The sequence below is a fragment of the Pelodiscus sinensis genome, chromosome 5 (genome assembly GCF_052426305.1).
Source record: "Pelodiscus sinensis isolate ZL-2025 chromosome 5, ASM5242630v1, whole genome shotgun sequence".
In the NCBI taxonomy this organism is placed as follows: domain Eukaryota; kingdom Metazoa; phylum Chordata; order Testudines; family Trionychidae; genus Pelodiscus; species Pelodiscus sinensis.
The window spans coordinates 42,240,219-42,265,300 of NC_143056.1; the positions used below are offsets into that span (position 1 = coordinate 42,240,219).

General features: G+C 48.3%; 1 protein-coding gene across 10 annotated transcripts in view; it reads right to left on the minus strand.

The window, feature by feature from the left end:
• Positions 1 to 23,667, minus strand: part of TMEM63C (transmembrane protein 63C) — a 75,683-nt gene extending 52,016 nt beyond the window's left edge. For 3 of the 10 annotated variants that reach the window (XM_014570817.4, XM_006117793.5, XM_014570816.4), the window contains exon 1: positions 23,428 to 23,573. The gene's annotated coding sequence lies outside the window, so the exon portion shown is untranslated. The other 7 variants (XM_075926802.2, XM_014570820.4, XM_025181991.3 and 4 more) reach the window with 4 other exon arrangements.
• Between the last annotated feature and the right edge of the window lie 1,415 nt (positions 23,668 to 25,082).

Here is a 25,082-nt window from a genome sequence, read left to right on the forward strand (position 1 = left end):
ATGGGAATGGGTGTGCAAGGCTGGTGGGACCAGCTGCTCCCCCCCACTGGTCCGTCAGCATAGCCCCAGCTGCATGGTGGCTCTCGGCAAGCAGGGTCCTTCCCCCACCCCATTTCACCGGGAGTCCCACTTCTGCAATTCCTAACAGAACTGCTGCTGCCCACCTCAGGTCCTTCTGGCACTGCAAGCTGCTGAGGCTAAGGGTACGTCTAGACTACATCTGTTTCTCAGAAAAAGCTACGCAAAATAGACTCCACATTTTGGGTACCTTCTTCCGATTCTTTTTTTGGAAAAGGCTTTTCCGACATTTGGCCCGTCTAGACTGGGCCAAATGTCGGAAAAAAATCCTCTTGAAATCCCCCTTCTTCCTCGCAGAACAAGGAATACAGGGGCTTCCGAAAGCGTGTTTGCTCTTCCGCAAAAAAAACAAACAGAAGAGAACACGTTCCCTGGACGCAGTGGAGTTTTTTTGGGATACCAGAGGTATCCCAACCCCCCCTCCTCCCCACAGTCGAGCTGTACCCTAAAAGTAACACTGGGATTAACTGTGGCTGCTCATTGGCATGACCATGCCCAGAATATTTTCCCTCCAGCTTGGCACTGCTGGAGGCCCATAGCCAGAGGTTTACCAGGTCTTTGCTACAAGATACTTGCCAAACCTGCCCCTGAGGAGGCATCACTCCTGCCCACGGTTTGCCTCTGAGTATGGAGTTAGGTAATACCAGATTCCAGTGAGGAGCCACCACACCCCTACGCTGACAGGGAGGGGGTGGGCGCTGGCAGAGCAGATAAAGCATCAGCACTGATGGATTACCCGGAGATCACACCAGTGGTTTACAGGGCTAGTCATTTCCAGCTTCCCCCAGCCTCTAGTATTAGCCAGGCTGCAATCAATCCATCACCGTGTGTTAACAAAGATCAGAAAAATGCTTTTATCATTTATTTTTATAACATAAAAACAGTAACACACATTTCATTTATCGCAAGCTTCGTAAGGCAGCTGTTTGGAAAGGAAGAGCACGGTCCCAGAGCGGGTAATAAAGGAGGACGTATCATGGCAGCTTTGGGCCTCTTGCCTCCAGAGAGCCAGATCTCAAGGTGCCCTGTCAATTCCCATGGGCCTCAGATGGTGTGAGAGGCATCTGACACTCTCAGGACTGGGCCCAGAACTGAGTGCGGGGAGGTCTGCGGTGGCAGTGTTCTGTGAAGGAAGAGGCCTGGTAGGTTCACAGGGGCAGCAGGTACAGCTCCTAAATGCCTGGGTCTCTGTAGGCTGGGAATCTGTTGAGAAGAGCCTCTCTCCCAGACATGCCTAGGAAGCCCTGCTTCCAGAAAGGGTGCCTGTGCCCAAGAACAGTCCCTAGGGGGAGCTGTGCTGCAGGGAGAGGTGCAGGTGCCCCAGTACAGGTACTCTCCTACCCAAGTCAGTACAGTACTAACCCCTGGTTCCTCTGCTCAGTGCTAGGAGGTGCAGTGCTGCAGGCCTGGTTTTGGGGACTCAACTGGGGAGGGACCCTGCTCAGTCAGTAGTGACTCCAGTGCTGGTAGTGAGTGCCGTGCTGCACAGAATGGTGTGATGGACTCACACTAAGCCAATGTCCCCGTGCTGCAAGTGGGTACCTCACTGGGCTAGAGGGACAGATGTTAGTGGATTCAGTAGGTAGGTGGCTTTCTTCCCTCTGGAGCTAGAGAGAGCTTTTCCACTGATGAGACTCTCTCTTGAAAGCAGACTAAAACCAGCACCCTGAGCACAGTGGTTATTAGCAATTGCCTTGCATTCTCCCAGGCACTGGAGTGCCACCCCAGAGCAAGGCCAAATCCAGGGGAGGCGCTCACATTCAGCCACGCAGTGATCCTGCCTGCTCACTGCCTAACATGCCTGGGGAGCAAAGTCCCTTTTGAGAAAGCAGCTGGTGAGTTTCTTTCCAGAGACTGTGGATGAGGCAACCAGTGGGGCTACTCCCCATCTGCGGAGGCACACATCAGCCAGCCTCTCCAGCCCTCACAGCCTTCAAAGGGACCCAGACGACAAGAGTCCACTGATAAACAACATGGCTTCTTCCACACACAGACTGCTGCAGACATGTGGTTCTGAAAGTACTCTGTGTTCCAGTCTCCTCCCAGCACGCTAATGCCAAGTGCAGAGAATACAGCCTGTCCTGATCACTCCAGGGGAATTCCCCAGCCCCACAACACACAGCTGAGCAATTCCTTAACCACTTGCCCCAGAGCAGGCAGTGTTCTCTGTAAGCTGTGTGCTTGTGTGGCCCCCCAGGAAAGATTGAAATGTCGCTCAGCTGATTAGCAGAGCATCCACAGCTAGGTTTTGTGTTTCTGTTGGTGGTGCATATTCACACATGCCTGGGTGCACATCAAAATGATTGCCCATGTGGATGGAAAAAAATCGACACATGGATGGAAAAGATTAGAGGGAACATTGGCTGAGGAAAAAGTGTGCTGGGGGCAGCTGGGGCATCAGAGATTAAGGTGGAAGAGGCTGTTGTGCTGAAAATTCCCAGTCCTATCTCAGGCCATTGCCAGGTGAACACGTTGTAACATGTCTCCAGGCAGTTTATGTTCTGCATCTTCTTCTTCCCCACGATCCCTTGCAGGGGACCAGGACTCATGGATTGCCCCCTCTGCAGATTGTGTTGCTCCGAAGGAGGTAGGCATGCAGGCAGGCAGAGCCATGCATTGACCGAGCTCCTTTAGCCTAAGGGCACTCAGTGCTATGCAGGATCAGGCCCTCCTTGTGTCAAGGCCAGAGCTGCTGAGCTCAGCTTTGCTTCTCCTCCAAGCACGTGGCCACAACATTATCTGGATAGCTGCTGCTCCCAGCTACTTGCAGGCATTTCAGCGTTGATTATATCCTGTGTTTTCTCAGTCACATTAGATGTTTCCTTTACAGCAGAGCAGAAATGGCCAGGCCTGGCCATGTGTACAGGTCAGGCTGGAAGGAGATAGAGGCACCAGGAGAGAGAGAAAGAAAGTGGGCTGGCAGGGAAAACTGGAATCTCCTTATGGATTAGGCGAGAGAGCTGGGGGAAATCCTGAATTATTTGAGGGGATGAGAAGGACGGGTAATGTGCAAGAAATCAACCCTGAAAATAGTGGGGCCTGCAGTCTCTGGGCTTGGGAGCCCGCAGGATGGTCCATATTCAGTCTTTGGCAGCAAAGATCCTCTTTGTACAAGGGGACATGGGAGAGACGCTCAGGGGCTGGAGAAGAGAAGGATGCCAGTATCCTTGATGGGAAATTGGGGGCGGAGGGGATGGATACAGAAGACCACACACATCCCTTGCCAATCCCATCTGGTGAAACCCTGCCTAGCTCACATGTGCTGAATTGCTGCCAGTGCACCACTCAGGCTAACAAGATTCAGCCCCTTCTGCCCAGCCTGCAAAGCTGCGTCCCTGGGCTGCCTCCAGCCCACACTCCATGTAATTAATGCTGCATTGGAAAAGAACACGGCAGCAAGAAAAGATGCAGCAGCAGGGAGCTCGGAAGGAGCCGCTTGGAATCTCCTCCCCTTACTCATCTTAGGTGAGCTTTAAACAGGGGCAGCTTGGAACTGCCTGAGGTCAGGCTTGCTAGCACCCCCTGCACAGCCCCAGTGCTAGAACGCTATGGCTGGGCTGATGGGGAGTAAGCAGCTTGCAAAATAAATGCTCATATACAACCCAGGGCAGGTGGATGGATGCTGTTCAGTAGTGGGGGCAGGGTAGCACTGTACAGTCACAAACACCCCCCAGACAGCCCACCTGCAGGGCTGCCCAGTTAACCTGATCTCACAAAACCTGTTCTGCCTCTCGCCCCTTCTGAAGTGCCAAACCCCCCTAAATGACCCTCACTCATTTTTGTACTGACCAAATCCCCATAGATCCCTGGGCAACTTGCACACCACAGCTCTGCCCTGTCAGTACTGAAATCTGCAGCACTCCGAAAACTGGGCAAGGAAATTGAGTATCAAAGTGAACAGCTCAGAGGCCCCTGTTGTGATTGTTTTATTCCCAAGGGACTTACTATAAACTCCTTGTTTAATGTTTAAGTGAGGCTGCTGCAGAGCACATGCAGCTTGAAGCACAAATTGCCACAGGACTACGGGGCAGCGAGCAGTGTTCCCTCTAAGGCTAGGTCTACACTGCCGCTTTTTTTCGGAAAAAGCTACGTAAAATGTGCTCCGCATTTTGTGTAGCTTTTTCAATTCTTTTGTCAGAAGAGGCTTCCCAACATTTGGCCTGTCTAGACTGGGCCAAATGTCAGAAAAAAACCCTCTTTCGAAAGCCCCCTTATTTCTCGTGGTGCGAGGATTACAGGGAATTCCGAAAGAGCGCGTTTGCTCTTCTGCAAAAAAAGTGGAAGAGCAAAAGCGTTTCCTGGACGTGGAGCAGTTTTTCCGGGATTCTTCTAGTATCCCAGAAAAACCGTGTAGTCTAGATCAGTGGTCCCCAACCTTTTGGGGCTGCTGGGCGCCCGGGGGCCGTTCATGCACCAGGTGCTGGGGCCCAGGACGCAGGAATGGCTCGGGCCAGCCCTGTTCACTACGCGGGCACACATAAATGCCCCAGCAGGCGCCATGGCGCCCACAGGCACTGCATTGGGGACCACTGGTCTAGACATAGCCTAAGCTGTGTGGCAGCACAGCTTCCCAGGTGATTAATCAGCCCCACCCAGCCAGAGCTGACTGGGCAGGGCTAATTCATTACCTGTGAAGCTCTGCTGCCTCTAGAGGGAACACTGGCAGCGAGTACAGGCCTGGGCTGGATCAGAGGGTTCAGTAGCGCCTAGGTTTTGCAGTGGGAGTGCCAGGCTTATCAGAGAGGGGTTTCCTACACTGTGATGCAAACTGTTGAGACAAGAGGCCCAGTTCCCTGTAAGCTGAGCAGTTGGGCGACCATTCAGGAGAGACTGAAATGCCGCCCAGCTGATTAGCCGAGCGCCCGCAGCCATGTGTTTCTACTGGAGGTGCACATCTGAACTTGCTTCAGTGCACAGAACAAAATTCATTCCACACACGAATGGAAAAAATTAGCGGGAACACTGAGATCACACACACTTGCCTCTTCTGGCAGAGAAAGTGCCCAGGAGGGGAGTGGACTATTGAGTTTATAAGACACCGTTAACCTGGAATACAAATGACCATGCACGGAGTTATTCAGAAAGCTGTTAGACAAGCCCTTAATCTCTGCTCATTGAAGCCAGTGAGAGCTGCATCAGGCTGTTAGCACCCAGCTCTGTTGCAAAGCCCCCTACTTCAGAGGGCAGCCCTGCTCCACTCAGGGGGCTGTTCCCCTTCTGACTTCTCCTACTACCATCCTGGAGGGATTCAAAGTAAGTGACTGGTTCAGACATACTATTAATCTCTATTTGCTGCCTTTGCAGAGGCACTGAAAGCACAATGTACTGCTGCATCTAACTTTAGGCCCCTTGAGGACAAAGGCAGGGCCTTCTCACAGAATCAGCTGCAGGTGACAGAGGGGAAGAGCAGCAATCCTCCTTACTCCCCTCCACAGGCCAGTCCTGATGCTTACACTTGAGACATCACTATGCACTCTTGCTGGAAGATCTTTCAGTCCTAAGTGCCCATCCCCTGGGCCAACTCAGACCCACATTCACACGGTCACAGTGCCAAAGTCTAGAGCAGGGGTCACAAACGCCTGGCTCATACACCAGTCCCGGGCAGAGCGATTGCACCATCCAGTCCAGGACTCCTAGTGAGTCAGGGGAGAGGGGGAAAGGGGAGGCTGTCTGTTACCAGCTCTCAAGCCCCATCCCTTCCTGCCCTCTATGGCACCCCACCCCTCCAAGCACATGGCTTTGGGATCACTGGAGGGGCCTGGTGCTGCAAGGTGGCAGCAGTCGCACCCCCTGCAGCAGCAGGAGCCACAGGGCAAGTGGAGCACAGCAGAGTGAGTGCACACGCCCAGGGCAGGATATGGTAGGGATGTAATAGGGTAGTCGATAAGAAAAAACGTATAGGTTAATGCTATAGAGTACATGCATTTCCCCCACCCACAGGTAAATTTTAGCAGGCTGGCCAGCAGCCTGGCTCAGTCCCAGCTTGTGGCAGGTCTGGGACCTACCCCTGCTGCAGCTCTGCATTTAAAGTGTATTAGGAGCCAGGTGAGCAGGCAGCCTGGCTCAGTTCCAGCTCACACTGGGTCTGGGAGCTTAGACCCACCCCTGGACAGGGGCTGCTGCCACTCCACACTGATGCCTCTGTATCAGAGGCAGCAGCATGGGGTGACAGGTAGCCGGTCTGCAAAGGAGGCTGGTTTTTAAACTGGCTCCCCACATGAACCAGCTCCTTCTGATACAGAGGCAGCAGCACTGAGTGGCAGGATGCTCCTCAGGAGTGGGGTAGGTAACCTAGGTAACCTCCCTCACCACTGTGGGAAGCTTCACCCCAGTGTGGACTCAGGAAAAGGCTCCTGCCAAACACAGAAAATCTCAGGCTTAGTCTGGCAGTCACAGCAGTCCACCTTGTGTTAGGGGTCATACATGGTTCTGCTGTGGATTCTGTATCTCAAGGCCACACACTTTAATGATCTACGTGATGCTCTCTCTGCTAAGTGTTTTCATCCCCCCATCCCACCCCGAAATCAGTAAATTTGCATAATTTGGGGCATACAAAATCAAGGCAGGAAAGCTTGCTCTAAAATACCTGAAATGCAAGAATTTAACATCTGCAGTGCCAATGAACAATACATGTAAGAGGAGGGGCTTGGAGTCCAGCATGGACCTTACTTTTGTTTGATACAATGGTTACTCTTTTTAATGTGAAAAATATTCAAAATGATAAATATTTATATTCAAGAAAATCATCATTTTAACCAAATGCTGCAGTGGGTCAAGTAGGCAGGTTATCTGGATCCAAAGCACTTTTTTTTACACACATGCCTGAAGATGTGCTCATTTTACACTATCTGTAAGTACTTCAGTTAATGGCAGTAAGGTGCTGAGCTTTGGTGTTGATGTGGTATGTTTGCTGTCCAGGAGTTCGGCTGGTCTTCTGACATGGTGCACAATTTGATTGTCCATAGCATGTAGCCATGAATATGGTTGCCTGTTCAATGACATCAGGTATTGTTGCACTGATGTCACCTGCAGAAAGAGGGGTTATCCAGCTTGCAGAATCTTCAACATGGTGCTTTGTGAAGGACAAAATAGGAAGCGAATGCCCATCAGGCTGAAAGTACATGAGCAGCTAGCAGCCCTGGTACAATGCTGTGGTGTTGCTGCACAATGGCACGGATGTTTATTACAGCTCTCTTGGACTGGGGCACCTATACTCCCTAACGATGTTAGGCCCCATTCAAGGCAATAGTGCAAAAGTAAGACAAATATATTGGTGTTATCTGATAATACTGACATTTCCATGAGTTTCTCTTCTGCAACCATCACCATTTATTGTACAGGGATGCCATCAGGTTTGTCATGTTAGGAGGCCATATCTTCTCAGCTGCTCACCCCACCACTCGAGCTGGAGTGTTGTCTCTGACTGTGACGACTAGCTTGTGCTTTGCAATGTGTCATTGGTGATGCTTCTTGTCTTGAATGAGGTCTATGCCAATGATGTCAATCAAATGTTTCTTACTGTCAGTTACCATTAAGACAACTTTCTGGGGAGGCAGCAGTGTACTCGTGCTCAATTAACACAAGCTGCTTGCTTCTATAGTTCTGCTAGCTCTCATAACACACTTTGTGCTGAAGTCTTGGTATGTATCAAAGACAAAAATACACATCACCTATTGCTTGCTTATGTACAGGGGAGACCCTGAAATTGGTCACAAAGTCCTTGATGATACCACTTGCTGGCCAGCATATTACCCAAAGAACTCCGAAACCGTCAATGACTACGTAGGTGACTTCTTGTAGAGTATGTCTATCAAGGCTCTCCCTACCAATATGCAAAATACACAGCTGGATAGGGCACCATGAAATTTGGGGCAGTAAATTGCCCTACGCAGCTGTATGAGTGTGTGGACTGGAACACCACCGCACTCCCTGTTCCGCCTCCAACCCTGCCCAGCCTCTTCCCACCCATGCTCCACTCCTACCCCATCCACATTCCACCTTTCCCCCAAGCCCGCTCCCTCAAGCAACATGGTCCAGAGATTAGTAGGAGGCCTGGACGTGGCAGCCCAGGTGTCAGCCCAACCCTTGCACTCAGTGGTGGCAGCAGGGGCAATCGGAGCAATCCGGCCCCAGCCTGGTCCACTCTACCAGCTGCATTGATGCACTTCTCACCTCTGCTGGTGAGTGCTGGGGTAGTTCCACCCCTTCTCAAAACCTGCTTCCCTGAGTGACGTGGCTGGGAGATCAGGGAGTGGGCAGGCTAGGGCACAAGTGCTTTGCTTCCCGCCACCTCTGGTGAGGGTGGGGTTAGGCCTGACCCCTACTGCTGCAGCCTCCCTGCCCCCCACAGCTCTGGGCCTGACCCCACAGCAGTTTGGAGCGTGGTCCCCCACAGAGCACCAGCCCACTGTGAGGGGCCATGTAGGGCACCAAAACATGTAGGGGTGGCTCTGCTGTCTCTTAACATCTGCTTCCTTAGCAACCCTCATGTCACCAGAGTCAGTGAACAATGATGTTGGTATAGGAGCCTACTCAGGTTACAACATATTCTTGATGTTAATATCTTGTGAACTTGCTTATAGATCCCTCAGTCTTAAATAAATGTTATTGTTAACTGACTTGTTGGACCAACCTCTCCATACTTGCTAATGTCTCTACTCTTCCTGATATTGTGTCAGAGAACCCTGAGGGCCAGTTACCTCCAAATTCTTGCATCTGGTGAATTCCAACAATAGCTGGTGTCATCTACGTTGACTGATGATGGTGCCACTCTACCACTGACATTTACTACTGCCTGTGGGTGGGGTTTAAGGGATCAATGTACAGCTTTAGCGTCTTACTAATGGCTTCTCTGTCCCTCGCATCTGCAGAAATCCTTTATTTCACCCTTGCGGCTCTCTTGTACTTGTGCTTCATTGGTGGCATTTATGTTTGCAATGTCTTCCACCAACTAGCTGCATATGAGGAGGCTAACAACCCAAGTCTAGAGGGTCTCTGGTTTCAGGGTAATCTCAATGATTCCACCATGGCTGGGACCATACTTCATAAAGGTGATTCAATGTACATGCCACTGCATATACCATTCCATTTTCCTGGACTGTGGGGCATGAAGAAAATAGCTGACCGTGGGGTTAGCTATTAGTATCTACAAATGTCCAGAATTTGAAAATTCATTTGTAAGAAAGAATGACTATGTAAGAATTTAAGTGGCAAATTCAGAGTACTAGAATCACAGAATACTAGAACTGAAAGGGACCTCAAGAGATCAAGTCCAGTCCCCTGCCCTCATGGCAGGACCAAGCACAGTCTATATCGGAGTGGCCACCCAGTTAGAGACAAAGAGCCAAAATAGCGGTGGATAAAGTGCGAAGAGCCATATGTTATATATTTATTTTTATATATCTATCTATAGAATGATAAAATGTACAAAATGTACTGATAAAAATAACATTACAGGACATTTCGGACAAAAGCCAATACAAAATTCTCTAGTCACTTAAAAAATTCACAGCCAGTCCATAGATCTTCAGAGAACTTGACAAGGAATAAACATCAAATTAAAAAAAAAATTAAAAAACCCTTTAAAAATACAATAATACTCTCACACTTAAAAAAAAAAAAAAGCATTCCCACCATGTATTTTAAATGTAGCACTACTGCCCTATTACGTCCTGTGAGTTTTTTAAAATTAAACTGAACTGAGAAGTAAATTAGCACAATTTGAAGTGCCTTGTTGATCTCTGGTATGACTTCCTCATTATTTTACTTATGAAGATTATGGCTTTTTTATAGTTTTAAAATTTCAGGTCTGTCCCAGACTGCAAATATGAGAGGTTCAAAAACAATAAGGGAGAGACTCATATCTCAGAATAATTGCTTCAGCCTGGCAAACAATAGCCTTTGAATTTTCTTTAAAGAAACACAGTGTAAACCAGGTACACGCTGATTCTTTTTTTGCCCTGGAATTTTAATTTGACATCGGTGTTGGCTGCCTTATTTTGCATCCACAAAGACTTTGAGTTTAAGGTGCTTCAGCCCCTCCTCTCCCACTCTAACCCAATGCCCTCTCCCTCCCCCAGAACCAGGCATGCCCCTCTGCTCTAACCTAATGCCTGGGTCCCGGAGCCACCACCACGCGCTTCTCCTTCCAGGCGCTGGGGCGCCATGTGCAGAGTGGCCGGCTGCGAGCAGGAGCTGGGGCGCCATGCGCAGGCTGGGGCGGCTCTGAACAGTCGGGGCATGTGGCTCAAAAGCAGCAGGAGATGCATTTCCTTAATTAATGATCTGCATGCCGTTCAAGAGCTGCGGGTTGTCCACCCCTGGTCTATATCATCCCTGATAGGAGTCTATCTAACCTGCTCTTAAATATCTCCAGTGATGGAGATGCCATAAACTCTCTAAGCAATTTATTCCAGTGTTTAACCACCCTGGAACTTTTCCCTAATGTCCAACATAAACCTCCCTTGCTGCAGTTTAAGCCCATTGCTTCTTGTCCTAGCCTCAGAGGCCAAGGAGAAAAATGTCCCCCCTCCTCCCTGTGACAACCTTTTAGATACCTGAAAACTGCTATCATGTCCTTTCTCAATCTTCTTTTTTCTAAACTAAACAAGCCCAGTTCCTTCAGTTTTGCCTGATAGCTCATGTTCTCTAGACCTTTAATCACTTTTGTTGCTCTTCTCTGGACCTTCTCCAGTTTCTCTACATCTTTCTTGAAATGTGGTGACCAGGACTGGGCACTATATTCCAACTGAGGCCTAATCAGTGCAAAGTAGAGCAGAATGACTTCTTGTGTCTTGCTCACAACAATCCCATTAATGCATCCCAGAATCATGTTTGCTTTTTTTGTAACAGTGAAGAATAAGCCTGGGGAGGACAAGGGGATGTGCAAGCAAGGTATACAGCTAAAACAGACACAACATATGTGCTTCCTCATTAATTATGTTCCATTAGAAAATATTAGTTTGACATTTTCATTAAAAATAATTGAAATTCAATGAAAGGAGTTTCGCTGCCACTTGGCTTGTGGTCAGAAAGGGTAGAACTAAGTGCTCCTATTTCAAAATGCTCAACAGTGACAAGGTGTCATCAGACAATTTCTTCACATTTGGAGTCCTGAAATTGAGAACCAATTCCCTCCTTTCCACATACACACTGTATGGACACAAAAACAAAGTGCTGCCCAAAGCTTGCATGCCTACCAGCACAGCTTATTCAGAGCACAGTGGACAGTTAAGCTGCCCTGCAGCCCTCCCACAGCTAGGGTGCAACTGCAATTGCACAGCCCTCACACCTCACTGAGGATCACAATCCAGCCACTTCAGTAAACCACTCCCCATACTTCCTAAGAGTTTAGTCTGAAAAAACACGCAGGGCATCAGGCAAAAAAGTAACAGACACATATAAAGAAAGGAGAGACTTAGGCCTGTGGGGAGGAGGGAAGGAGCAATGTTCCCTCTGTTTTTTTCATCTGTGTGTGGAATACATTTTGTTATGTGCACTGCCAGTATACACACTTGCTGCCAGCTATGGCAACGTGGGGGCTCTGCTAGTCAGTTGGGTGGCATTTGACTCTCTCCTAGGTGACAGTCCAACTGCTCAGCTTACAGGGAACACGGGTGGGAGGTGTCAAAGGCATTTTCACGTTGCTCAGGAAAACGATTCTCCCAAATCCCACTCCTTTAGTACTATACCCAGAGGTGAAAGTAAGCCAGTGTGCCCCAGTATACTGCTTTGGCAAGGAGAAGCCAGTCAACTGGGATATTTGGCTGCAAGAGGAGAGACAGTGCATTCCCAGCCTGGCTCCTGGGGCTCTCCTGCAGGCTGCTATGCTAAGTAGTAGGCAGGTTAATGGGGCTGCTTGGGGGAATGCCCCCACACCGATCCAGGACTGCCCCAGCCCTGAGTCCCCCCCCCTCCCCAGGGCACCATTTAGGGAGGGCAGAGATTGCTATGGGAACACTGCTTGCTGTTCCCTTTCCCATCAGGGAGAGAGAGGAAAGCTCACAGCCTGCCTGCATTCCCCTCCCTCCTGGCTGGGGAGTGCAGGGGCAGAGGAGTCAGTGACCCATGGCGGTGAGCTTTCCTCTAGATCCCTGAGAGTGATAAAAGGGGAACAGCAAGCAGCCTCCTGGTCTGAATCTGGGAGGGGTAACTTCAGCCCCCCCACTCCATAAACAGTGCCCTTCCCCCCTGCACTCTCCTCCACATCTTCCAACCCCCGGCCCTGAGCCCTTCCAACCCTGACTCCGACACCCCCCCCTCTAGCTTTCTGCCCTGTGACCCCCCCCAAACCCATGACCTGACTCCTGCATCCCCCAAAACTCACCCCTGCCCTGAGCCCCCCAAACTCCAGCCTACACTTAAATTTCTTACAGGTACTTTTGTGTCGCAACTGCTCCAACCCCCCCGCCCTGAGCACCCTCCAAATGCACCAGCACTGCCAACTTGCTATTCATATGCCTCACAGCCAGTCCATTTCTGTCACTGATTAAGCAAATGGTGAACTGTGCATCCTCTGTACAGGATGTTTCCTTTGGCTCAGGCAGCAGGCCAGACACCTGACAACAGGCTGCAGAGCAGGTGCCTTTTAACTCTTTCCTACAACTTAAAACAGTAAAAATAAATGGCAGGTGCTCTTGGATCCTAGGCTATATTTTAGAGCATACCTGGCGCATATGCACCCCCTCCCCACCTCAGGCCAGTCACTGATGCTTGATTACAGAAATCCAATTACACAGGTTAGTTCCATTAACTTGGATTAGAGATCACACCCTACTGACACAGCTGCTCCCTTTGCCTCCTACGGCTGGATCAAATTGGAACAAAGGCACTACCCGGTGGATTCACTTGCAAAAACTAGAGCTGAGTCTAAACCCAAATTCCAGCTTCAAATGCCCTCAGACTTTGGGGCAGCTCAGGTCTAACGTGTCTAAGCACGGTTACTGGAACTATGGGTAGGGCTGCACCCCTGACTTGAAGTGGCTTCCATTATAGACAGGGTTTACAGTTTGGTTCAATGGATTTCAGCATTCCTGCTTTACAAATTGTTCCAGCACCCCTGGGTCTAGGGCAAATGCAGCAGCTTTGGCCTTTCGCTCGCTGCAATTGACAATTGCTAGAGCCCTACCAAATTCATGGTCCATTTTGGTCAATTTCAGTCAGAAGATTTAAAAAATAATAAATCCCATTATTTCAGCAACTTTTAAATCTGAAATTTTATAGTGTTGTAATTGGAGGGGTCCTAACTCAAAGGAGTAGCGAGGGGAGGGGTCCACAAAGTTATTGTAGGGGGGTTGCAGTCAGTGTTTCCTCTAATTTTTTATCTCCATGTGCTGAATGACTTTTGTTATATGCACCAATATGGAAGGGATGTACAGTGACAGTGTGTGGTAGCAGTAGCAAGGAGGGGTTAGGGTGAAGGCTGTAAATGGGGTTTGGTTCCATATGGGGCTCCAGATATGGGAGTGGGCTCTGGGCTGGAGCAGGATGTTGGGGTGCAGGAAGGGATGAGGACTCCAGCTGGGGGTGTGGGCAGTAGAGTGGGGATAGGGATGAGGGGTTTAGGGTGCTGGAACAGTGTTCCCTGTAAGCTGTGCACGTGTATGGCCATTCATGGAAAGTTCAAATGCCACACAGATGAGTAGCAGAGTGCCCACAGGTAGGTTTTTTGTTCCTATTGATGGTACACATAAAATTATTCCACACATGGATGGAAAAAAATCTGCATACGGATGGAAAAGATTAGAGGAAACATTGGTGCCAGAGGGGACTTTCTCCCTGCAACTCCTTCTTGAGTCAAGACCTCCTGTTTGAAAAAAAACTTGTCTCCTCTGTGAAATCTGTATAGGATAGGGTACAAACAAACAATGAGATTTCATTGGGGGAGACCAGGTTCAAGGTCCATAACATTTTTTATGGCCATGATGTCCCATGCACCAACCAAGCCTAAAACTGCCCACCCTGCCTTGCTTGTTTGATTCATATTTTCGCAGAAAGGGCTATTACAGCACTCTGAACTCAGATCTTAGGAAGCAAGAGAAGGGAGAAATGATCTTCAGCTATTTGGTGTTAAAATAAACATTTATAAACGTGTGGAGGCTGCACTAATTTGGGGACTGACTAAGACACTCAAACCCAACAGACACACAAAGCTGAAAATGCTTTTTGCTTCACCTTTTGGGAGGTAGTATTTAGTGTTCAACACACCAGTGTGGTAGCCAGGAATTCTTGAGGTGAGTTGCATCTCTGCCACTAACTCACCTGGTGGTCTTGGGCAAGTCAAACCATATTTCTATGCTTCAGTTCCTCTCCATCCCCAACTGCAAAATGCTGGCTCCCTGGAGCACAAATAAAACATAGGCAGAGGCACCAAATGGAAACAATGTACTATATATATAGTGAGTCTCTCAGAAGAGATTTTGTATTTTTGCGGTTTTCTGCTAAATTTAAGTTTTTGAAAAAACAAACCACCACCACCAAAATAAGGGTGAACTCCTGACCTCAGTGAAGCTAGTGGCAAAACTACTAAAGAATTTCAGCCTGGCCAGGACTTTACCTTCAGCCCTTTTGATTGGGAAGAAAAACTGTTCGTGATTCAGTGAAACATCTCTGGTCTAAGTCTACAGACAGAAAGCCTAAAGCAGCTGCTGTCAGGAGGTGTAACTGCAGTGGTGTAACTGAGACATGAGTGGTATAACTGGTGTTACCGTGGTGAGTTAATTTGAAACCTAACAATTAATTCAGACATTTCAAAACTTCAGTATTTCACTGAAGATCTTGTTAGTACAAACATCCAGTGGCTGCACTATCTCCTCTGGGGCTGGACTGATTTAGAAGGACATGCCTCAAAGAAAAGTTTAAGGATGCAAGTAACTAAATGTTTTATTTACACTTTTTTGGTCTTTAACATAAGAAGTTGTACAGAAAGAACATGAAGAGAAAAGAAAGAGCTTGGTCAGGTATTGGGGCCTGGGGAGAGAAAGACTAAGAAAATTTGATGAAAACCACTCAGTAACAATTCAGCATGCCAGATTGATCAGCTTAATGAGTGTGATCAGAGAACAGACCAACAAAACACAAGTCTCAACAGTGCTGTAATAGGCACCCTTCTCTGCCCTTTGCACCACTAAAAAAAACCAATGGATGCTTCTGAGTTTATGAACAGCAGTGTTACTGATTTGGTCCCTTCCACTAGGTCAGTCTCATACAGCAACACACAATTAGAAATCAACTTCTCTCTTCCATGAAAAGCATACACAAGCTCACCACCCTGGGATCCTTATTCCCTAGCCCTTGCCAGCCTTCCTCCCCTGCTTTTACTGCTCCCAGTTGATGGGCTGATTGCCCCCTTTATGTAAGCCACTGAGCACCCATTCCCCCCAATTAAGTCCACTCCAGCAAATACCTAGCTAGTATATTGCAATTAAACTTCCACAGCTGGTGTGTGTCTGCTGACTCTCTCCTCACAGAGTCCAACAGCCCAGGCTCCAGCCTGCAGTCAAACATCTGCACCACAATTCTACAGCCCAAGCTAGCTGACATGGTTGAGCCGGGGTTTTTAATTACAGTGCAGACAAACTCTTGGAGACTAAAGTGCTGAGACAGTTCTGAGCACTAGCACGGTCACAAGTGCCATAAGAACTGTCCACAGCACAAACCCACACGCACAGTGCGATTCAAAAAGTTTGGTTATTTCCCCCTATTGTATTTCCCTCCCGCCCAGCTCTGCCCTCTCAGGTTCAGATCGAAAATAGAAACTGAAGCACTGACACACCCCACCTAATCTCGCTCTCAGTGAATTCCCAACCCAGCTGCAGGCAGGGAAATCTGGGAATCTCTCAAAAGAAGTCGGACATCTTTGAACACAACAGTTGCAAGTTTGAGAGAACTGCATAAACACCCAAACTTCTGACCATTCCTACAAATTGCACCATGGGGGTCATTCACTGGATATCTTGAGTTGGCTATAAAATGGACAAGATAAAGCCTTTGGTAGCCTCTGGCCAGTAGAGAAACCTCCCATGGGGCTACATTGTCCTCTCTGATCCCAGGCAGTTCAGAGCACCTTACTCTCCCTACAGCCAACCAAAACCACATGAAGAAACAAAGAGATGCAGCAGTGTTTAGCATGAACCCTGCTGCCCACACCAGGGCAGGGAACTTCCCTCTAGGATGATGCTGGACCCTTTCTTTATTGCTTAGGTCACTTCCATTGTGGCAGCCTCCAACATCTGCCTCAGCCTGACATTCCTGGCTCCTGCCTCTGCCTCTGTTGAGTTTTGTCTGAGGGATTTCTCTGTATACTCTGCACAAGGCGAATATGCACCTATGGGCTACACAGCAGAGGACTGCCATGGGAGAGTCTACGAGAGCAGCATCATCAGACATTAGAAGGGAACTTTCTATTAGTAGTAATCTGTACTGTGGTAGCATTCGGAGGCCCCAGCTGGGCTTGTGTCGGATGCTGTACAAACTATCCCTACCCTGAAGATCTCTCAGTTTGATTTAAAATCCACACACAGGTTTTATGCCCATATAATTATTTGGCGAGGGTGAGATGAAGTTATCCCAGTATAAAAGTGCTTATACAAGTATCTCCCATACGGGTAGGGGACTAAGCTACACCAGTATAACTGCATCTGCACTAGAGGGATTGCATATACCAACGTAGTTAAATGTTAGTACAATGTTTGTGTGTAGACAAACCCTAAGATGAGATTCAGCAACCGAGGGTGACAAACACAGGAGTATGAGTATCAGAGATCACAGGATTGTGTAAATACAGGGCACACAGAGCAGGCAGTGTGATTAAGAACTAGAGCCCTAAACTAGGAATGAGGAGACCTGGGATCTAATCCTGGCTCTGCCAGTAACCTGTCACTTGTTCTCTATGGCTCTGTTCTCCTTCTATTCTAACTGTTTACATTCTGCTAATCCTTTGCTATGTGTGTGTACAGCACCTAGCACGAGACACTAGTCTTGGCTAGGACCTCTAGGGGACCACTGAAATACAAAGAGTTCTGACAGCAGGGTTGGACAATAAAACAGCAGTGCTTCACCAGGGTTAGCTCCTGGGAGCTGCGGAATGGTGATCCACGGCCAACAGGAGCTGCAATTGCCCGCACCTACGGAGGTGTAGGTAAATACAGCGACAGTGGCCTGCCAGAGGCTAATCCTGGCAAACTGGATCTGGCCCGCAGACTGGTATTTGCTCACTCTGTCCTACAGGCACGATTAACTGGGAGAAGAGTTCAGTTATAAATTAATAATGTTACCACTTGCTAACTGTACTTTAACAGTTTAATGGTGACAATCAGAGCTTCATGTGACCTGATGATTTGGGGCTGGATTTTTAAAGGTATTTAAAAAACAACAAATGGTCTGGTAGCACTTTATAGACTAAGAAAACATGTAGCTGGTATCATGAGCTTTTGTGGGCACAGCCCACTTCTTCAGATAATCAGTCATCTGAAGAAGTGGGCTGTGCCCACAAAAGCTCATGATACCAGCTACATGTTTTCTTAGTCTATAAAGTGCTACCAGACCATTTGTTGTTTTTTTCTATAACAGACTAACTCGGCTACCCCCTGAAACTCTTAAAGGTATTTAGGCACTTAGGGTATGTCTACACTACCCTCCTAGTTCGAACTAGGAGGGTAATGTAGGCATACCGCACTTGCAAATGAAGCCCGGGATTTGAATTTCCCGGGCTTCATTTGCATAAGCGGGGAGCCGCCATTTTTAAAACCCCCCTGGTTCGAACCCCGTGCAGCGCGGCTACACAGGGCACGAACTAGGTAGTTTGAACTAGGCTTCCTAGTTCGAACTACCGTTACTCCTCATTTCACAAGGAGTAACGGTAGTTCGAACTAGGAAGCCTAGTTCGAACTACCTAGTTCGTGCCCCATGTAGCCGCGCTGCACGGGGTTCAAACCAGCGGGGTTTTAAAAATGGCGGCTCCCCGCTTATGCAAATGAAGCCCGGGAAATTCAAATCCCGGGCTTCATTTGCAAGTGCAGTATGCCTACATTACCCTGCTAGTTCGAACTAGCGGGGTAGTGTAGACATACCCTTACAGATGCAGGAAGACACCTGGTAAGATTTTGAAAAGCACACAGGCACCTAACTCCTACTGGTTTCACAAAGGGCTAGGCATCTAGGTACTTTTGAAAAATGACACTGGGTGCCTACCTGCACCTCAAGGCACCTAAATGCCGTTAAAGATCTGATCATTTGTCCTGATGGATTTCACATCCCATTATCAGACCCACCTTCCACTCCCCACCACCCTCTAGACCAGAGGTGGGCAATAATTTTGGAAGGGGGGCCACTTCACAAATTTCAGATATGGCTGCGAAGGGGCATGACCTTAGGCAGAAGGGGAGGGGTTGAGAACTACCCTGCTGGTTATGGTGACCTTATTTTCTGAACCAACTGCAGGTAGTAAGAACAGTTTAAATTATGAAACAGATTAAGTGTTTTAACTTTCTCATGTTAGTTTATCAAGCTTCATTTTAATTAAGGTAAAATATTATGTCCAACAGAAAAGGTTTCAATGTTTTCTTTATTTATGGCAGAGGTGGGAAACCCTTTTCAGGTCTGGGGTCACAGGCCCACAAAAAAAAAAAAATCAGTTGGGGACCACACAAGTGAGAAGCAAAATATTCTCCAAAACCCCCCAACGCTCACTGATGTGGCCCCAACTGAGACACCTCACCCCTCTGGTGCCCCAGCTGCACGAGGTGAGGGCAAAGGAATGGGGGGGGGGACCGAGGTTCTGGGTTCCCCATGGACCAGATTTACTTTTCTGGGGTTCTGGAGTTAGTGGATTTTATGGACCTTCTCAGGCTGTGGGGTAGGGACAAAAAGGAGGGGTACAGTGCATGAGACAGGGCTGCCAGCAAGTAGGATAGGGATGCGATGCAGGATCTGGGAGGGAGCTGGGGTGCAGAAGCAGGCTGGGACTAGGATTTCTGGCCAGGGGGAGGGAACAGGAACAAGAGAGGGTGCAATGTGTGGCCAGGAGAGAGGGTGCAAGAACAAGGGATGGTTTCGGAGCAAGCTGAGACTGCTGGGTCTTGGGGGGAGGGAAGTGACGGGATTGGGGTGGGGATGGATGGATTCTGGGTATGAGGGGGAACCTTACCTGGCTTTGTGCTCCCTTGCAGCAACAGCTGCAGCCACACTGTCCCAGCCACCCTGGAGAGAGGTCCCACTGCTACGGCCATGCAGTTCTGGAGGCTGGAGACACCACTGCCGCAGCCATGAGGTCCAGGGCTGGCCCTGAGGCACAGCAGCCACAGGCCGCTCCGGAGGCTGGAGGCGCTGCTGCCATAGCCACAAGACCTGCCTCTGGGGACAGCAGCCACAGCTGCCCTGGAGGTGCTGTGGCCCGGGGCAGGCCCCGGAGGTGCCAGTAAGGTGGCTACGTGGCTTGGGGCAGGCCCTGGAGGTGCCACAGCCACAGGCCGCCCCCAGAGGCACTGCATCCACGGCCACGAGACCTGCCTCAGGGGACAGTGGCCCAGGGCCGGCCCCGGATGCACTGCTACAGCTGTAGAAGTGGCGCCTCCAGCCTCCAGGGCCGGCCCCAGACTGCGTGGCCATGGAAGCAGTGCCTCCGGAGCTGGCCTTGTTGAGGCGCCTCAGCCCCAGCGCTGCCTCCTCTGCAGCGGCTGTGTAGGGGATGGGGCCTGTAATTGCCTCATGTGCCAGATCAAAGCCCAAGTGTGGGCCGGATCCAGCCTACTGAGAAGCTTTTGTCCACCCCTGCTCTAGTCAGCTATAAACATTATCTCTACAGAGCTTAACAAGCAAAGGCTTCATTTATCAAAAGTCATAAGTAAACTTATTCTAGACTTTTTTGAACTGGGGAATTATGAGCTACTTAGAACCAATGCAAATCTAAGTCTTGTAAGAATCTAAAATTGTTCAAACCTGCTTTTCCTCAGGCCTCTCTAATAAGTGATGCTGTTTTTCTCCATATGAAGGTACAAGACATAAGTTTAATATCTGTAAATGTTTAATGTAAAGAAGTGGTGCTCCCAGGAAGACAAGACTCATTAATGTAAAATGCAATTTTGTTTATACGATTCATATAGAATAGTTAGCTCTTCCACCAGGAGAAGAATGATATTTTCAGAAGAGTTAATGTGAGTGACTGATTAGTTTAATATCAATTATTTCAGTTGCAGGTGTTAGAAAGTTCTCTCTATCTCTGTAATAGCTTTTTTTAAACAGCATAAGGAAGGGTGTGTTTTCAAGGAGAAATGGGGTAATACTGAAAAACACTGACAGCTTCTCCTTCTATTAGAGGGGGAGACCATCTCAAATCTAACTTTGTTTAACTGAAACTGGAAGCTCCTGGAGCTAAAGCCTCATGTTTTATTTGTCTGTAAAGCACCATGCACACCTCTGGCTATGTGTATGTAATAACTAACAATGACCACTAGGGCTGTTGTTATAATCTCTCTTTGCAGGATCTTTGTATGTGTTTAATTAATCTTTGTTGGTGATTAATTAATATTTGTGAATATCTTTGAAGATAAGAACATACCACAGACGTGTCAAGTTGTATCATGTTAAATAAAGGGTTTACATGCATTCAGATATGGTCATACTGTGGTCACACAAAGGCCAAGATACTGCTACACAAGTAAGACAGAATCAAAATTGCAGAGAGGCTAAAGAATGTGTTTTGGCTGTCAATGAAAAATGTTAAAGTGTTGGATTTTTGCATTGCTTTGCACAAGGATGTATTCTGGACCACCATCTACATGTTTTGTTAGTCTATAGTGCTACCAGACCATCTGTTGTTTTTTCCTGTACAGACTAACTCGGCTACCCCCTGAAGCAAGTTAAGGGAGTTCCTTCTTGAGAGATTTCCTCATGTCCATCCACCCACTCTTTCATCCACCCTGTACCATGCCAGTTCAGACATGTCAGCCTGAGGACGTGCAAGATAGCAGTGGCCCAGCAAGGATCTCCGGGTAGGTCTACGCTACAGAGAAGACTGAAACTGCTGCTGTCGATCTTCCAGGGTTTGAATTAGCGGGTCCTAGTGAAGACACACTAATTCAAACTGAGAGGGGCACTCTGGTTGATGCTAGTAGTTCTGCTTCCATGATGAGTAAGGGTAGTTGAATGAGAGTGTTCTCCCTTTGACTTCCTGCTGTGTAGACCCAGTGCCAAAAGTTGAGTTAAGGTACGTCGATTTCAGCTATGCAATTAATATAGCTGAAGTTGCATATCTTAATTTGACCTTGTCCCATAGTGTAGACATACCCTTTCTGTCCCCACCTCATGATTCTGTGGGCTGTCACTCTCCATCATACTCCTTTCTGACTGACTCCTATCCTGTGTTTTCTCCAATAACAAAAAAAGCCATGCACTCTTCCACAGCACCCCTCATGCCACATGACACAAACCTAGGAGTCACTCAACCCCACAGAAATTCAGCCTCATCTAGAGTGGAACATCATCATTCATCCTCTGCATGTTTCAAGGAGGGGAATCACTTCCCTAGCTGAGTCCCTGGGGAATGCCGCTATTTGTGCTAACTTCTTCTCTAAGCTTGATTTTAGGTAGAATTTTCCCCCTCCGCCCCAGTCAGGCAGAATTGCCAAGTTTGCAGAGAGAATCTATATCTAGACACTCACACCATTCCCTGCTGGAACTGTCTGGAATGTAAGAACAGAGGGGTATTGATCATTTAGTGAGATTTTCATCAAACAGTTGAAAGGAGATATATCCACACAGACAGACCGTGGACCAGACAAGACTGAACCTCCTCAGTAATAATCTCTTAGCAAACAATCATACATTATAAATACACAGTGTTACACAGCCACTCATTACACAGAATGAGGTAGCAAGCAAAGGAGACAGCAAAGTTATGTATCTATAGACAGCTTTAGATGAGGTCATGAGCCATGAGTGAGCAGCTTGGCCAGAGCATTAGATCATCTCAGCCCCACAGCTACTTTCACTTGGGGTCATCAGTTTGTCAGTGTACTCCCTCTTCCTGTGTTTTTATGCGAAATGAGGTAGAATGGTCTTTTTTTTATTGCCAGTACGAAGCATTTCCTGGCATTTCCCCTATTACTAGGCACAGCTCCAGGGAGGAGGATTTTGAAGCCATGATGATGTGGAAAACTGACAACAAGCGATGGAATGGTACAGGGGAGGCAGCATGACATTTTGTCTCCAATCAAGGGGGAAGCAGCACAGTCCAATGTATAAGGACTCATATTGGGAGTCAAGAGACTGGAGTGCTGGGAGTGCTATGCCTGGCTCTATCATTGTTTTATAGTGTGATTTCAGAGAAGTCCCATCACCTGGCTATGCCTTTGTTTCCCCACCTGTGACACCATTGCTCACCTGCCTTTACCAAGTCCTTTGGACTCTAAGACTACAAAGCTCTATAAGTACAGTATTAATGTTATCATCACCACCCTACGGAAGAGTAGAGATAAGAGTGTAATTATGTAAAAATCACCCCAAATGTTAATATACATCACAGATACACTGCCCCTCCCTCCTGCTTCCTTGTGATAAACGTGGAACTAGGATGAGGAGTAGCAATAAGTCATAGAAGTTGCTCAGGATGCCTAAAATGAACTTCTGAAGAAGAATGGGTAGGTGTAGAAATGACAGCCACATTGTAAAGGCAGGGCTTTAGCAGGAGAAATAAACTGCATGTCATATAAGTACTTTTTCTGGGCTTTGTTCTACCTAACTTTTCCTGTTGAAAATAATTCCAGCTCCCTTCCAACAGCCAAAGATCCACAGAGATGCTTCCCCCATCTACAGTCAGGATTTTCCAACCAAATGTTAGGGGGACCCACAGAGATTCCAGTTCTCTCTCTTTTCTCTTTTGTTAGGACTTCTTCCCCCACCCCTTGTTTTAAATGCAACTTGTTCCACGAGGTCGTTCTGACCAGGGCAAGCTGCCCTAGCATTAGATATCAGATTTGTTCCACACGATCTAATAGTCTGAGACCAATTTTGACCCGTTTTCTACACAGTTTTAGAAGCTAAAAATAACAGACACAGGAGAAGACACATCCACATTGAGCAAAGAGAACATCTCCTCTCCTAACTATACGGTACCCCCTCCATCAAGCTCCTCCACTTCTAGTCCCGCTCACCTCCCCTTGGGCAAGAAACGACAATACTGCATGTTCCAGCGACTAGCCCAGGAAACAAACAGTAGGGTCAATTAAAGGCAGCCTGCCCTGTGATCTTAGAGCTGCTCCTCTCAAACCCTCTCTCCTCGGGCATTGAAAGGCTGGTGCCGATGTCCTCCTTTGCTCGGGATGAAGGGAGAGATGAAAGGCTTTTGTCCCCTACCTGCAAGAGGGTAGCTGAGATCTCGGTCCTTCTCACCACCAGCAGCAGCAGCAGAACGCCAGCCCCACCTGCTAAGGGACCGTCTGCGAACTACCGCTGCACAAGGGAGTCACATCATCTCTGCCCCTCCCTCCCAAGTCAGCAGCACTCACCAGCTAAGCGGACCTGCCAAGGGGCAGGGGCTCACTACATCAGCCTATGCAAACAGCCCGGGGCACCACAACAAACCCACGCAGGGATCGTCGGCAAAGTACCAGATGCACATATAAAGGGCTCCTCCCTTTTAGCATCAGCAATCGAAACCTCACATCAGCTCAGCTCGTTTCTTTCCCCGCCTCGGCGGCTTTGGAAGTGTGTAATGATCCGCGCTGTGCAATCATTTCCCACCCCTCCCCACGGCCCTACGGCATCTGAGATGCTTCTGTGCTTTGACATGAGCAGACAAGGGGGCACAAACCCTGTGGTGCAAACAATCGGCCGCAGGGAGCCCTGAGCGCTCTGCCCCCTCAGCTCCTCCTTTCTGCACTAATGCCGCAGAAACAATCCAGCCCTGCCACTCGCCCCCGCCTCCTGCCTGTCTAGCTAAGGGAATGGCTGCAAATTACCAAAGACACAGACGACTACTGAAGACTATTGAAGAGACTGGGGCCTACATTTCTGTAAGCGGCCTCTGGGTCTGGGGGGCTCAGTCTGTGACCACGTTTGAAAAGTTGGCTACGTTCCATCTTCTTTAGATCAGTGCTCAGGAGGACAAATCTCACACAAGCTAGACTGCTACAGATCCCTACACAGAACAGTCTGTGGCAGTGGAAAGCTACTGCAGACCTGTTCCAAATAAAGAAACAAGGCCCAGAAGCTAAAGGTAGAAAAGGGAGGGTGAGAAATATTGGGTACGTTTAAACTGCAAGGCTATTTCCGGATACTGGAGGGATACCTGCATCCAAGGAATGTGTCCGCTATTTTGAAATAACTTTCAAAATAACGGATGCGCTATTTTGGCATCCCTGTAAACAGCGAGACGTGCCACATTTCAAAATAAAATCAAAATAAGATATGCAATTTGCATTGTGCAAATTGCGTATCTTATTTCGATTTTAGAGAGCAGTCTAGACGTACCCATTGTGTACCCAAATAATCAGGAATGAATTTTTACTACAATTGCAATAAGGGAAACCTGTGCATCCTGTTCTTTTCTCTCTAATTCTAACACTGTGCCCCATAGACTGTACTATCCAATATGCCCAGAAAGAGGACAGCTCAGCCTTGCAAAAAAGGAGGGATGGGATGGCATCACCAGCCTGGGACAGCTTAGAGCCAATGAGCTAGGGGCAAAAGGATCCCTATGCTATTTCTAATTCCCTGCTTTTGCTTTCTAAATCCTTACCTACAAGGGGCCAAACCTTCAAAGAGTCCTTGATTCACTGGCAGTGGAGGCTACAGACAGCTGCTTTTCTGCTCCCTGAAATGGTGCCTGTTTCCAAAAACCCTCTGGCTGAAATTAAGCAATTTGAAAATTAGGCCTAGCAAGAGCCATGGCCACAGGCTGAGCATGCACAGACAGCACAGAGGTTCTGCGCTGGAACCTGTTCTCTCTCTTGCCTTCCTTTGCCCAATCCTGGTACGCCTGAAAGGAGCAACACTCAGCTGATCTCTGC